Here is a 17,044-nt window from a genome sequence, read left to right on the forward strand (position 1 = left end):
CAGTTAGAGGGCGATAAGGGCGAGGAGCTTAGCCACACATGCGAAAGGCCAAGGCCAATATAGAAACCCAGTCTACTGTACATTAATCGCCATATATCTCAAAAACGTTCGAACGTAGAAAAAATTGCTTCAGACAAAATTTGTAGAAAACTTTATGCTCTAAAACTTTTATAATGAATGCGAAAACAAATTGAAGCCCAGGAGAGGAGATAATTCAAAAAAACTGATTTTTGTGACCTTTATAGCCAATTTTTACTGTTTCAGCTTGGTGAAACTGTCAGATTATATTTTTTCCGTTATTCTTGAGTCATTAGCTTCAAATCGAGAAAAAAAGCCACCGTGCACGAGAATCTACACGTAACGTTTATGAAGATCTCTGGATCTCTTCATAAACTTTTTAGGGTTTTCACTCCCAATTTCTGAAACAAACTCAATTAAAAATGAAATCAACGATTTGCTCCTGACAAATTAGTGCAAGAATTTACGCAGGAGCAAATCGTTGATTTCATTTTTAATTGAGTTTGTTTCAGAAATTGGGAGTGAAAACCCTAAAAAGTTTATGAAGAGATGCAAAAATCCTCCCAAAATAAATTTTAATCGATATCTGAAAGATCTCTGGGGACTAGTTGAATACGACCCGGAGAAAGAGAATTCATTCAAGGAGACCGACAGATCAATTGAGCAGGATTTGAAATGATTACGGAAAATTATTAAAACGATATCCGAAGGATGAACATGAAAACCCTAGCAATGTAGTGTGCAGGAAGAAATAACCGATCAAGAGACAAATGATTTATTTTATAGGCAAATGCCTTGACCTAAGAGGAAGCAGGTTTAGGTTAAGTGGGTCGCGAGCTCAAGGGAGTTAGTTACCTCAAACTTGTTCCCTAGAAAGGTGCTCGTTTAGACGATTATCAGATCGCCCTCTGAAACATTGTTTCACTGTCGAAGATTCCCCGTGCTATGAAAAAAACCTGTAATCAACGAGGTGGGAGTCGTGTTGCTCTGGCGAGATCAAATAAGATGGTCAGCATCTACTCTTCGTCGATAAAGAGGTCTTTCTTCCAGTACCCTCTATGTAGTGGTGGTAAATCTCATCTGAATGAGCCTCAATAATTAATAATGAAATAATATCATGCCTCACTGATAAAGGCTTTATCTCTTTCTCATCAATAATTATTAAGGATTGTTTATGGAGTAAAATAACAATGAAACGGTAGTTTCACGCTAGAGCTCTACGAATGCGGCAACAATTTTTGCAGGACCTTGTTCAAACATTCATATGATATCCATTTACGTTATTCCGCCTAACCACATCTGAATAATTCACTCATATTTCAGCTGAAACATTGTCGATTCTGTAATATCGATTGCAAATAGAGCTATTTGCGCCAAATAGCCGCAACCGTAACATTCCATCAAATTTTGATGCTAACGTGAACTTTGAGGCCGACGATAGCCGATATGTTTGAAAAATAATATTTACCCCGTACATTTCATCGCCCCGGCACGTTAGTTATTAGTGGGGGCGTGAACGCTGCCTAAAAAATAATGGCAATATCAAGGTAAACTTTCCAAGCTTGTGCTTCGCGAGGCGAGCGTTCCGTGTTTTCTTTGCGAGGGAAAACTTTTCCGGGTTGTTTTTCCTCTCACCTTGATTCGAGGGAGTTATCGTGAAACTACATTGAATTCTCCACGTTGCAGAATTTTCACAGAGGCTCCAACTCAACTGAAGGCGTTTGTGGAAGGAGAAGTTTAAACTATATTTCTCTTTCTTCGGAGTAATAATAAAAATTCAATTTAATAGTCTCGAGGATCTGTGATCATTATACAGGATGGCCTATAAGGCGTTTACACAGAACAAATCACAATTTTTTTGCTGAAAGTTTGCATGTTGGGGTTTCTATTATGAACTATAAATTTTTTAGACCTCTGAAACTTCCGGTTCCACCCGAATGATTCCTCATTTCAAATGGCACACACAACAAGGTAAATTGGTGCTGTTTGGACTGAAAATGTCATGGGATTGTTTTTCAGAGTTGGGATTTTTGACAGTAAATAAAAAATGGTTCATGAAATGTAATAATTATTCATGATATCGAATTTTAGTCGCAGGGGCAGTTCGAATTCACTTTTTCTCAAGTTTTTTCTCGATAACTCTGAGAGTTTCCGTTTTAAGTGAAGGGTTCATTTAGGTAACTATCCTATTTTAAAATCTAATGAAATAATAAAACATTCACTCTGAAAATTTCGAGTTTTGATTAATTTGATTTGTCCAACTTGATGATCTTCTCATGATCATTCTGTACATTTTCGGTCCAAACAGCAACGAATTGGAAATAGTTAAGATTATTTCAAAAGAAAAGTTTCCATAGCAGAATTATTCAAAAAGTGTGACCTCTCTTTCTCACCATTTTCTTTTGCCCATAAACACTTTTGTCGAGCAAGTCAACCTAGTGGGTAATTATTAATTTTAGCCATATCTCATCAGTAGAAACTACTGGTTTGAGCCGTGAGTTTTTTCAAGAGTTATAGTTAGTATTATTAACGAAAAGATCCCATTTCACGGTCTGTGATTCTCTGTCCAAAGCCCCTCAGAAATCCAATGACTGGTCCCTCCTCCCCGCCAGAGCTAAAAACTTCGGAGATTATACTTTCCATAAATAATTTCCCGTTCTGAAAATGGCAGATGATTTCCATTTCGTGTAAGTTCGCCTGATGTAATCGCGAACGTATGGGATTAACATTTAATTCGAATGCGGAAACGCTGAAAAGCGTTGAATTCAGCTATTCGAATTACGTCGGCTAGTTGAAGTCCCCCGCCAAATGAATTTTGTTTCTAATTAAAAGTTTAATTAAAAACTATGAAATCTATATATTCCGACAAACTCCGCCCAGGTATTTCCATCGGATTTATGTATCAGAGCTCCTGTTTTGTTGGCATGTTCGTAGCTATGTTTCCTACATTCGAATTCTGGTCCATTTGCGTTCTGAAAATTAAGGCGACTGCCGCATTCAGAAAATACACGATGTTTCGAACATATCCCACTATTAAATCATTAATCTCGAAGGCACCAGGCATCTCGGACATCTAGATCACTTATCTCGTGATAATTTGAAAAAATAATAATAATAAATCCTTCTGGAATGAATAACTTTGTAGGTTTAATTATTTCTACGGGTACTTGTCCTCCATGATTTTCAAAAACGTACTGATCACAACCACAGCCCATTCACTTTTATAAAAGCAGTCGGTTGGAAATGAAATAATCTCCTTAGGTTTTTATAACTAGAACGGGGTAAGGTCATCACACATGAAATGTCATTAATACCAAAATGACGTTGCCACCACCGAGAAGATGTAGCATAGCGATATCAAAGAGTATCAAGTTGTAACTCTTTGGTTCTTGGCTACTATTTGCTAACTCCTAATTGTTTAGGCCGCAAAAATACCAAAAGCGGTTGCGGAAAATCAAAGAAAAAGTGTTATTCGAATGGAAATCTGCTTATTCTAATAATAAACCCTTATAGTACATATTATTCGATGTGAATTCATATTCTGTTTCATCTGATCGATTTAAATTCAAATAACTGATCCAGGAGACCTTGTTTGTACTGTCTAACAATTAAGTCCATATAGAGGAGAATTTTTTCAGAGGCTCTCTAATCACAAAAGACTCGATTGATATGCAATATTGTATATTCTCTATTCAAACAAGTAGCATTTATAACTATCTCCAATTCATTCAGACTAGCTTCATTTATATTAATCATTGAATGCATTCATTTGAGAGCCCTTCTATTGTAAACTCGTCTAATATTGTGAATTGTATTAAACCATTCCTCTGAAAAAAAAAATAACAAAGACCCTTTGGATAATTATCGAATGACGTCACGAAAAAATGATATCAATATGCGATTTATACCTCAGGACTTGTACATTTATTGAATAAGAGAATCTGATGATGAATTCGAGGGCATCTCATTGGAGGATGCTTTCAATAATCTCTTTTGTGCGTCTGTAATACGAAACTGTGAAGCATTTTGTGATAGTACAATGAAGTATATTTCCGTATGTCCACAAGACATAGAGTTCGAAAATAGAGCAGGTTTTGCTATTTCATAACATTACTGCACATAATATTGTTCTGAATTAGCACGGAATGTTTATTTCTTACTCGCTATCTTTTCAATTGCTTCCTCTGTTATTTTTCTTCAGGCTGATTCAATAAAACAACAAAAATACATTTCGTACTCTAACAATTCACCCTCTAGCCCACCCTAAAACTGTTCCACACCTCTGAAGCAGATGCTTCACCCCTCAGTCCCCCATTTGGGGTTAGAAACCACTTTTACACGCGACAGAATGACCGGAGCAAATCATCCCCTTTCGCCCCTATCCTCTATCCATCTATCATAGTTAATTGGTACGATAATATGAAACATAAAACTTCTTATGACGTGTTGACGTTCGTGGCAGTTGGATAGTAGCAGTGGACATAAACAACATCTGTTTGATTTTAATTAGCGTAAAATTGTATAACAAAGGCGGTTTGAATAATTCAACGTTCGGAATTTATGGATGTCTGAGTTTATTCAGAATTGTCGACGGGATTCGGGAAGATGTAGACGTTCGATTTTTTTATGGGATCATTCTTGCTCATCATGAGGTTTGTAGGGCTATTCTCAGGTTTCCAAATATCTGTGGTATATGTCTTGTGTCTTGAATCCGCAGAATGTGGCCGCTCCCCCATCTCTTCGGGCCCTCATTACTCGAGCCTCAATTGTTGTACAACTCGCGCGTTGCAAGACTTCTGCATTCGAAATTTTGTGGAACCATCTCATGTGCATTATTTGTCTTAGATGACGTTGTTGCGTTTGTTCAAGTTGTTTAATATGTCGCCTGTAGCCTGTAGGGCGTCCAGCTTTCGCTTCCGTAAAGAAGCGTTGGGAGGACGACTGCTTTGTAAACAGCTGTCTTGGTCTTCAGATTGAGGTAGTGGTTTTGAAACACTCTGTCTTTTAGCTTCCAGAATGCCCGTAATGCTGAATTGATACGGTTGTGTATTTCCGTGACCAGGTTAGACCTAGTATTTATGAAGCTTCCAAAGTATTTGAACTGCTCGACCTTCTAGAGTTCTAGAGTTTCATCCTCTAGGCTGATATCTGTTTGAAGGCTTTCTGGCGGACTTACCAGGATTTTGGTTTTGTCAGTATCAAGTCTATATTGAGTCTGAGGCCTAAGGCTTCGTATATACAGGGTGGTCCAGATCGTAACCAAGAAATTTTAACCACGTATTCTACATCGAAAATAAGCCCTAGTTTGTCATATAAACATATGTCGAGAAATGTTTAATCTCCGAGATACGGGGTGTTAAAATTATAGAAAAAAAAATGTTTTTTATTAATAACTTTCACACTGCTTGAAATATTTTTATGAAATTTGAGATATAGGTTTTGAGCGTCAAGGACCACTTTTTGCAGAATATCATTTCTTTTTTTTCTACCAGTGGCGTCCGTACATCAGCGAGACTGAATATTTTCAGATAAAAAAATGATACGCCATTGGTTTTTCAGACAAAAAAAATTACTATTCAAATCCTTATTTAATTTGGAGAAAATTCGATCTCTTGACTTTTTGCTGAACGAGGGACCGTTTCCAGTGGATTATTTTTGCTATATCAAATTTTGGCGATTTCTTCATGCATGAGAATGTGTTTTATTTTTTTAACCGGAAACGGTGCCCCGTACAGCAAAAAGTCAGGAGACCGAATTTGCTCCAAATCAAATAAGGATTTGAATAGTAATTTTTCTTGTCTGAAAAACCAGTGGCGTATCATTTTTTTATCTGAAAATATTCAGTCTCGCTGCAGTACGGACGCCACTGGTAGAAAAGAAAAGAAATGATATTATGCAAAAAGTGCTCCTTGATGCTCAAAACCTTATGTCTCAAATTTCATAAAAATATTTCAAGCAGTGTGAAAGTTATTAATAAAAAACATTTTTTTTTCTATAATTTTAACACCTCGTATCTCGGAGAGGAAACATTTCTCGACATTTGTTTATATGACAAACTAGGGCTTATTTTTGATGTAGAATACGTGGAGTAACATGAATGTACACTGGTACCACCTATAACGTTCGACTACCTCAAGTATTGGAGTGGTGTATGCGTTCTCACTATTTTACATACGTCTGCATAGTATTCAGCACTTGATGGCCGAGTATAATTCCAACGGTAATTGATCTGTTGTACGCCAGGCGTAAGTTGAATATCTGCGTTCGGCATCATCCACCCGAAAGTCAAAATTTCAAATCTCACATTCTCTTCAATTCCGACCGTTCCAGTAACAGATAACTCCAATTACACGCACTTCCTACCTCATCAATTGCCGTTCACGGCGGCGTTCCGATGACATTCATGCAGTATCCCTCTATGTAGCTGCACGGCACAAATCAATCAGCTGTCTCCCGGTTTCGTCGAAAATTTATTCGAAATCCTATTCGCGATATTGGATATTCTCTCGATTATTTTCCATTTGTTCTGGCACTTTTACCCGTTTCGACAACATATAGGGGTTGGTAGGGAACATCGAAAAAGCCGTTCTCGGAAATCGCACCGAAATAAAGTTAAATCATCGATTTTTTTTCGTTATTCGATTCGATGATCGGCTCTGTACAATTTTCTGGCGGGGATGAAATTTCTGGTCGTGATAGACGTGCAACATTCATTGAATTGCCGGGAGCAAGAGTCTACATGGATTCTATTCTGGGGGTTGCTGAAAAATTAACGTTGAAATCAATGCTTTTCTCGATCAATTATTTAAAGGTACGATACGGACAAACCAGCAACCAGTCATCCTACGCGGACAGGATGAATAAAATGAAAATTTTCCTTGCAGTCCCCTCATTTAGGCGTAGAGGGAGTATACAAGGTGAGTCTTTGATCTGTAAATATAATTATTTCTACCAAAGATGTGTGATGTCAAAAAAAACACCTGTTTCCTCAAACATTTCATCCGTTTCGGCTTAGATAAAAAGATACCAGCTCTATCACTCCTGGAAAAACAAAATTCCTTTCAGAATAACAAGCTCACTCTATGACACTACACCAAAGTACCCACTTTTTCGAATTTCACATATACTTTGATTTTGGATTGTCGGATTATATGAAAACGGATCATTATACAAGAAAATATGTAATATACTTTTATTCTCCAAAATGGTCAAATATTCATAAGTTGGCTTCTTCAATTTTCTGGTTGGTGTTTTTATGTGGTGGTCTTAAAGAAGAAGCTGAAATATGTGGTTGGGATTTTGTGTTTGGAGAAGATTCATCACATCAATGAAAAATTATACTCCGAAAATCATTCTACCGTACAAATATTTTAACAGTAGATTCTTGAGGTCGAAGGAAACACATTTTTCCTTTACCCGTTTTGCCGATTCGGCCCTGATAAAAAGATATAGCCGTCTGAAATTTTTATACTGGTCTGTACTACCTCTGGAAAAACATAGTTACCTTCGGAATAACTAGCTAAATCTGTGATAGTACAGATCTGTGGATCTTTTAAACAGAGTTGTATTCAGCCAAAGTACCCAATTTATCAAATTTCACAGATACTTAATAATTTTTGAAGATCAAATTACTCGAAAACAGAGCATTAGAGTCATTCGGGGTAACTGAGCGCAGTGGGTAAGTGTGCGCAGTGCGTATATCTCGACTATGCAATATATGAAAGAGGGGTTCATTTGGGTGAAGCAAGGGCGCAGAATCGCCATATAAGTTTTTCATAGGAGTACGCCGTGTCACGTTTCTTTAACTTTTTATTTGCAATCAATCAAATTCACTAGTTTTCTTGTTAATTTTTAGCATCTCTGCAAATTCTGCCAGGTCCAAGTTCCGAGTCCCTCAGTGTTAAACAATATTTTATTCGTTCATGGGCATATTAATCTAAATATATATTAAAAAATTTTAGTTTCTCTTAGCTGCTCAACTCTATAAGAACGTCAATTCAAATTTTGGCTCACTGGGGAAAGTGTGCGCGGGTAAGTGTGCGCATAGATTCATTATATAGACATTAGTTCAGTGAGGAATAAATTATGAAATTGTTGATTTCCTTGGTTAAGACACGATCAATATTGTCCTATTTGTTCAGAAAAATATGAAGAGCCACCAACAGGGGAATGTATCAAGTGTTGTGTTCACCAAGAATTGTGGCACGAACAATAATGCACTGCTTGTAAAAAGGCGCTTCTGCATTGACAATAAACAGCATTTCTCTAATATTGTAACATTTTGATGACATTATTTTGTAATTTGTTTTGATTGTGTGGTTCAATAAGCACTGCGTTCACTTACCCCGTGAGGGTGCGCACACTTACCCGCAATATGGGGCATGTGAACGCACTCCGACTTTCACTAATAAAATTTTTTTTGCGGAAAAAAAAACGCTTTTGTTTCTTTACTTTTTGATGTTTCTTTATAGATTAGAAAATTGTCTATCCTATGAATATGTTTTAATTTTCGAAGCTTCAACATTTGAAACAGGGTATGGCTTGAAAGGCAAAAGTGCGCACAGTTGCCCAGGATGACTCTACGAGAAAATATGAAGATTGAATTTATTTTACAAATTGTTTAAATATTCATTAGAAAACTTCCAACTTGGTAATAATGAAAAAACTGGAAGACGTGGACTATATGGAACTAACATTTTCGGTTTTTCAACACCCTGTATCTTTTCAACCGAGCCGATTCGGAAAAAATGTTAATGGAAAAAAGTGTTTCTTTTGACCACAAGAATCAACTATTGAAATATTTGTATGAGTAAAACGCTCATCCTGTAAATTTTTCATGGATTTTCAACTTTATGCATACTTTCAGCATTCATCGTGCATATTTCACTTCTTTCTTGCTTCAATCCGGTCTCCACACAAAATATTCAAATGGATAATTTATCTGAGTCTCCGAAGATATATCGAAAGAAGCAACAGATGAAAAGACAGGCCCGAGAGGGCGTAGATCCGCGACAAGATGAACAAAGGGATGAATTGGCAACACGACCCGCAACATTTTTAATTTGGGTCCATTTGGTTGGTAGAGTTGCGTCCCCAACGGCGAACCCCGGGAAATAACAGATGGTCGCAGTTATTAACTATCGGGCGGTATATTTTATTTGGAGAGAGCGATATTAACTAAATGACGCCGCCTCCACTCTAGGTGTCACCGGCGTCGCTCCGGCCGACCTAATAGATAGCCGATATTTCATATTTCGTAGATTTATTTCTTCCTCTGCTGCTCGGGCGATAAAACACGCCAGCCCTACAGTTTCTGGCCCGAATTGCCTCGGGTCCCCAGAGTTTTCTCATTTTCTTTTTGGACCCGCGAGAATATACACACAAACCGCTATCTGTTACGGTTCATTTTGTTAGTTGGAAAATGCAATCAGTTGAGGTTTGCGGTATTCTTGCTCGCTGACGGCCCAGGGCCAAATCAAGAATGATTTCCTCGGAATTTATGCCGAATGTACGGAATAATTTCGTGGGTTTGAATATTCAAAAGTGGATGGAAATTATGTGAAGAGGGGCGACCCTGAAGCTAATCGAGGTTTGAAGTATTTCGAGTAGTAACAACTAACCAAACCTAGGGCTTTTATATGCGTGAAGGGCTTTTTCCCCAGAGCCATTCAATGAAACACAAAATAAACGTTTTTCGTTGAATTCTCCCTGACTTATTTAGCACTTTAACAACTGAATAGAGTGAGTCATACAGGGTGAGTCTTTGACAGTATATTCTTGAAGACAAAAGACCATTTTTTTTTAATTGGATCAGTAAAGATACAGGCTGTGGAAAAACCATAAAAAATGACATTATTAGTTCTATCTCACAAACGGTTTTATCGAATGAAATAAATTTAGGCATATGGTTTTTCATTCATTCGATGAATCTTTTTGGAACACAAGATATTACCCACGTGTTCAAGTTTTCTCATTATGACCACTACGTACCATGAAAATATCAAAAAGTCAAAGAACCCAACTCTTTAAACTAAGTTGGACGCTTTCTAATGAATAATTGAACGTTTTGTAAAAGTATTCTTCATACATATTTTCTTTTATAATGCTCCGTTTTTAGTAATTTGATGGAAAGTTAGTGGAATTTGAAAAATTGGGTACTTCGACTGAATACAACTCTGTGTAGTCTCACAGATTTAACTAGTTATTCTGTTTTTCCAGGGTGGCACAGCTCGTTATGAAAATTTGAAACGGCTATATCTTTTTAACAGGACCGAATCGAAAAAAATGGTATAGGAAAAAAGTGTTTCTTTGGATCTCAAGAATCTACTGCTAAAATATTTTTACGAGTTGAAGACTCACCCTGAATACAATACATGAACTTAATGAACTCATATACTTTATACTTCTTGTCGACTCATACATCCATCATTATCAGTGATTGATTCCTTTTCGCTGGTGGTCCCGACTTATTCAGGGTGGGATTTTTAAAACGAAACAGACAAAACAACCACCTTAATTGTTGACGAAAATAATTACCAATAATAATAATTTCGTTGTCTAATGTTGACAATTCACTCTTACCATCGTAACCACAGAATGAATTAGTCAAATAATTGATGATTTCACATAGCATGGTTAGCGGAATGACTGGTACTGTACGAAATTGAATATCTCGAAAATGAATGCATTAAATGAGAAAAAAATTAATATGCGGAATTCAGGATAAAAAGGCCTTTCAAATGAGGTATCACTCACCCTATCTTTTTTATTCAAAATTTAGGGGTTGGTGTTCTAACACCAAGGGTTGAAGCGATATAGTTGTGAATTTGACCTTAAAGGTTGTCCCCTGGAAACAAAAATCGACGTGTCCGAGCATTTTTTCGAAATAAATTTATTCCGCCCGTTATCTCGTCTGTACTATAATTCTAGATTGTTTTTGGAAGGTCTGGAATAGGTTAGAGGCGACAGGGACGTACCTAGGTTCTTCACTTCCCTTCAATGTCATTCAACTGTATTTATTCATGATCAAAATGTATTTCATCACCTTTCGAGTAAATCCCCCATTAAAGTTATTCGATAGGATAGAAATTCACTCAGAATGACTTAGGGCAATGCCTATTAACTGAAGCTTTTCACTAGAAGATTAAGTTTTTGCAGAAAATTCAGATATTCAATTATTGGTCAACCTGCCTCATGAACAAAAAACATCTGTTTTTTACTGTATATGCAGGGTGTAAACAAATAGTCTTGATATCTTACTGCACCTGAAAATCAATTAAATTTATTTTCTTAGCAGGTGGAAAAATTATGAAATGAAAGCGAGAAGGCTATCAAATAAATGCTGGTGTTGCCCTTTAATGTCAGCGTGATATTTGTCTACAAATATTATAACTCGAAATCTGCACATTATACGAGAAAATATGAAGCATACTTTTATGTTACAAAACGTTCAAATATTCATCAAATAGCATCCAACTTAGTTTCAGGTTGGGTTCTTTGAATTTTTGGTATTTTTATGGTACGTAATGGTCATAATAAAAAACTGGAAGGTGTGGGTGATATCTAGTGTTCGATAATGATTCATCAAATAAATGAAAAATCATTTTCCGAAAAAAGCCTGTATCTTTAAAACCGAGACGATTCGGAAAAAATGGTTAGGGAAAAAAGTGTTTCTATTGACCTCAAGAATCTACTTTTGAAATATTTGTAAGAGTCGAAGACTCACCCTGTATATCATCCCTCAAATTATTTAGGTAATATTCATCTACACCCTACCCAGTATGTCGCGTGTACCTACCTAAACTCTAGTGCTTCTGGAATGTGATTCCGAAGATACTCGGACCTCCGGTTAAAATTTGGATTTCCATTTCCACCCCCCGGTTCGATACAAATCCTGCATCATAAAACGCCACCCCGATACCACATATCCCCCGCAATTATACATTCTCGAACAGCGCCGCTGCCTGCCCGATAAATCCTCATTCCTGCTATCCGGAATGGACCGCCGCCAAGAATCCAGATGGCGCTGCATTTCCAAGGCAAAAAAGTCCATTTTTCCTTCTGCTCTATCGGTGTTTATGTGTTCGGTTACCTGGAAAACCGGCGACCTGCGACCCTTTCTCGAATTCAGCATTTTTACGTTAGCCATACATTACCTTTATTAAGACATCCGAACACGCCCTCCAGTTGTTAAAGGGGTAAACGAATAGTGTGACGGAACTGAAATATGGCCGGAAGGTTTTACCGCCCATACGACTGGAGGGTAGTGGAAGGAGCGAGGCGTATAGGAATCAACTGCCTTTTCGGTTCATTACAAGGATATCGTCCTGTGTGGTGAATACTGAATAGGCTCTAAAACATTGGTAAATTACGGTAATAATATATCAAACTTGAATTCCAACGTATACATTTTAGCCCTGTCGCATGGCGGAAAAACCGACCTTGGGTTTTTCTTTCGTGACACGTATGGGAGTTTATCAATGCTCCGGTCAGTTTGGGTCAAATTGTCCCACACCTTCTATTGGAAATAGAGCAATTTGGATTATTGGTGTGCCACCGGAGTTTTTCCACCCCGAGAGACCTCTGGCGGAATTGGTCGTTAAGGTGAAGTTTCCGCGAAAATTCACTTCGAGTTCAGATACTATTTCCAACCTTGTGAACACACGACACTTAGAGTTGTGGAACCCAAGAAGGAAATTCGGGATTTACTCGTCAAGTTAATATAAGGGAGAGATATCTTGGACCCTGTAGAGTACCTCTACCAAAAATTAGACCTGTGCTTAGAGGAACTTGTCTAGGACAGCCTGTCAGAATATAAAAAAAACGATCATTGTACATACTCGAGCGTGTCAGATTAAGATATATGTGGTTAATTACATGTTGCAAAGTATATATTCTCTTCATCTGACAGTTTAAGCGTGACGAAATTGTGTGGGAGGGCGCCAGACTTGCAAAAAAACCTCATGTGTACATTCTCGAGCGCAAAAGTTTTTTTATATAATCTGACAGTTTCAACAAGTCGAAACGACCAAAATTGGCCATAAACGTTACAAAAATCAGTTCTTCTTCTCTTCAGTCTTGAATTATCTGCTCTCCGGGGCTCCGAATTGTTTTCGCCTTCATCATAAAAGTTGTAGGGCATAAAATTCTCTACGAATTTTGTCCGAAGCAATTTTTTGTACGTTCGAACGTTTTCGAGATATAGAGCGATGAATCTACATCAGACTGGGATTCTATGTTGACCTTGGCCTCCCGCATGTGTGGCTAAGCTCCTCGCACTTATCGCCCTCTAACTCCAAAACGGTTGAGAGTATGTAAAACTGCGTCAGACAAAAGTTGTGAAGAATATTATTATCTACAATTTTCATAATGAATACAGAAACGATTGGAGGTACAGGAAGAGAGATAGAAAAAAAAATGCCTTGTTATCATCTTAGAACTTTCAGATTGAGAAAACCCCCCTGATTAGTCTCAGATTAATGGGTCAACACGTCTGCAACACCGAGATTAACCATCTGTATGAAAATATGACATGCTCGTACAGGTAACGATTTTTTTTGCGTTTTCAAAGGACCGCTGTGTCCGAATTGTCAGTCTCTCGAAAAGTAGCTTTCATTGGGTCCAATGCGTATCCTCTAAAAATCTGACACGTTCGAAATTTTTTTTATTTACCATTTTCAACTTTTTCTTACGGCTAGCCCCACCACGCAAACTGTCTGATTAACATGAACTCATTATCAGAGACACGAAGGGCATATGCAGTATCTTAATTTGACACGATCTAGTATGTACAGAGTGGGTAAAATTCGTTGTCCACTGAGGGGATCTCGAGAACTATAGCAGATAGAAGAAAACGTATGACACATTCTCTAGCTCTTTTTTCATGACTAATCTAAATCTGAAAACAGTTTCGGCTTATCATTTTTAGATTTCGAGTTATAAACAAAAATTGGGATTTTGACGATTCCGAAAAGCTCTCATAACTTTTTGTCTTTGAAGTTACATATCTGAAACTTCGAAGGCTAAGGCTCGTAAGAGGTAAGTTTCAGATTTGTAACTTCAAAGACAAAAAAATTATAAGAAATTTACGAAATTGTCTAACTAGGATCGTGAGAGGCTGCGGTTTTCAGTATTCTTTGTTACTCCGAAATCATCTCACAATATTCATTGGTAATCGAATGAACAACAATAGGGTATGATCATTCCTTTATGAAATTCTGCGCGAAGAATAACATCCATTAATTTTCAACCCGTTATCCTTGCTGGTACTTACGACGCAGTCCGGAATTGAATCACAACAATAACGAAAAATTAAAACCCCAACTTTTCCACGAGTAATTTCGAACTCAAATTCCACTGGTTTTTTTTTTCTCGCCGGTTGGTACGATCCAATGAATAACTTGGAATTAATATTCATGAAAAACGCAGAGCACAGCCATAGGCGCCCAACGAAGTGCTTTCCTCATCCGATATTGAAAAGAACCCGTTTAATGGAATGAAATTTAAATATGAACCTTCGGAAATATCACGTGTTACTGAATGATCCCCCATTTGTTTGGGCCCGCCGCCTCTTCCCGGATCCAAGGAAAAATCCATTGATGGATCCAAGAGCTCTCTCTCCTTCCTTTCATTTTCGGAGGCACACATCCTCGTCATTCGCCCATTTTCATTTCCTCATAATTCAACACGACCAACATTAATTTAATGAGAATTCCATACGCTCAGCAGCAGCAGCAGCAGCACGCCGCAACTCTGCTTCTTTAATCTCTGAAACTTGCCTGATGAATACAACTCGTTAAAATTTAGGAAACAACTTCATCATTCTTAATAATTTTGTTATTAACGGCGCTTCGAGGCGGTTTAGTGCGAGGGTTGGAGGACAAGAGTCCCGATTTAACCCGGTGTTTATGAAATATCCACCCCTGTGACCGATGTGACACATCGGCGTAGTTCTTGAGTAATTAAATATGAGTTAAATCGAACTTTAGTAGGCGGCTAATGGGCGTAGCTCGTAGGAGTGTTCGTTGAATGGTGTATTTTGGTAGGGTGCAGAGACATTGGACCAGCAAGGGTGCTTTAATATATTTCAAAATACTTAGAGACCAAGAAAAGATTGTAGTCGAAATAGAGGACGCGTATTCATTCCAACTGAATGAAAGCTGCACAGGATAGAGAACGGTGAAAAAACTCAAGGGAGGCAGTGGACTTCGAGTGCTGCATGATGCCGATGATGATGAAAATGCTTAGAAAATAACGATTATAACCTCATTTGAAGAAAAAATGAAGCACTGTATTTTCACCCATTAGAGAATCAAATGGAAAGAGTTTTTCGCTATCTAACAGCCAAGACCAATCAATAATCTGCAGATTAAGGTAGCTGAGACGGTCGTTTCATTATTTAAACGAGGAATTCTCTTTCTTCTGACTCCTAACTTCTCCTCATGGGAACGGAGTTTCCCAATTTCCCTTGATGATAACACTCTTTTGGAACATTGGAACTCGTGTCACGTTTTCCGACTGGTCACATGGTCAGCCAATGGTTTTTTCTCTTTTGCTGTCGCACAGAACGAGCTTCGAAACCGAGGGAACCTTGTAGTTTATGTGTATAATTCCGGAATGAAAATCGATAATTGATGAAACACTTGACTACGTACAAACTTATTGGCATCTGGATCGGAAGACATTTCCTGGCAAAACGTACAATGCAGGACAACACAGTTCAAAATCTTGCTACTTCGATTGCTTGAAATAGTGTCTTAAACGTTCTCATTTCAAAGACCTTCAATTATTTGAAGAGATATTTTACGATCAGAATTTGGGAATACCTACCCTCAAAATTCATGGAAAGGCTATAATATTTCTTCACGATCTAGGAAAATACGACAAAATTTCGTAATAATAAGCCATTTATAAATAATTCAACAAGTCAGAAATTTGTTCCACAGTTTTGATGGATAGGTATTTGTTTATCTGGCAATTTGTACGATGAAAAAAATTCACAACCCAGACGATCAAATAGCTTGGCTCAAATAAACGAAACTATAAGAGTTTCTCGTAATAATCAGATCAAATTGCTGCGTAAATATAATTTCTGTTCTTCGCATGACTCCAACGAAAATAAATAGGAATTAGTGATCTGGTCGTAATACTCACTGAACTATAGTTGATTATAGTTCAGTGGTAATACTCCATTCAATAATATACGCTATTGATAAATTTTCCATTTATTGAGATCTAGTGATGTTGGCATTCGAATAAGAGATAATAATTTAAATCGGTTTGCTCTCACTCATGAAAACTATGTATGTTACCTTGGGGATATTTGAAACGCAAAAAAACGATGTTGATGAACTTGACACCAAGAAGTCAATTTTCTGGTAGAAAAGACATTCAGACAAAATGTTGAGTGATACCCAACGAAACCTTGCGTGATATAAAATTCGTGAGTTCGACCTTATTTCTTTTTATTACAGGGGTAGGCTGAACGAATGCCAGCAGAATGAGTGCGTGTGGAACAAATTTCTGCATGTTTTAATTAGTGTGAATAATCATGAATAGTAGGGAATAGCGGAAATGTGTTCAAAACTGATTCATCTTGATATAGGCCTCGAAATGGCGAATCTTCAACCTTAGTGGTCACTTCAGAAAATAATTATAAAAATCGACAAGCTCTGTTTTATTACTAAATATTACATTCGTCTGTTTTGTGCAGCAAAATTGTGCAATTTTCAGCTGGTCTTTACTAATCTTCATTAAGTACGAAACGTTCGTACTGGTTCGTATTTTTTCACGAATAGCTTTTCGCGAATCGTTGAAAATGACGGTTGTTCACCACGATTAGTTGAAGGTGAAAGGATGTATGAAAAATTGTCATCTAAATGAGCGCATCAGAAAAATACACGGTATGTCAATATCTTTTTTGAAATATCCTGATACTTTACAAAATATCACAGTGAAGAACTATCGTTGTACTCGACAAATGCCTATTATTAAATAGTATTCAGGGTAGACTTCTTAATGGATTTGT

This window comes from Coccinella septempunctata, chromosome 2 (genome assembly GCF_907165205.1).
Source record: "Coccinella septempunctata chromosome 2, icCocSept1.1, whole genome shotgun sequence".
Lineage (NCBI taxonomy): Eukaryota > Metazoa > Arthropoda > Insecta > Coleoptera > Coccinellidae > Coccinella > Coccinella septempunctata.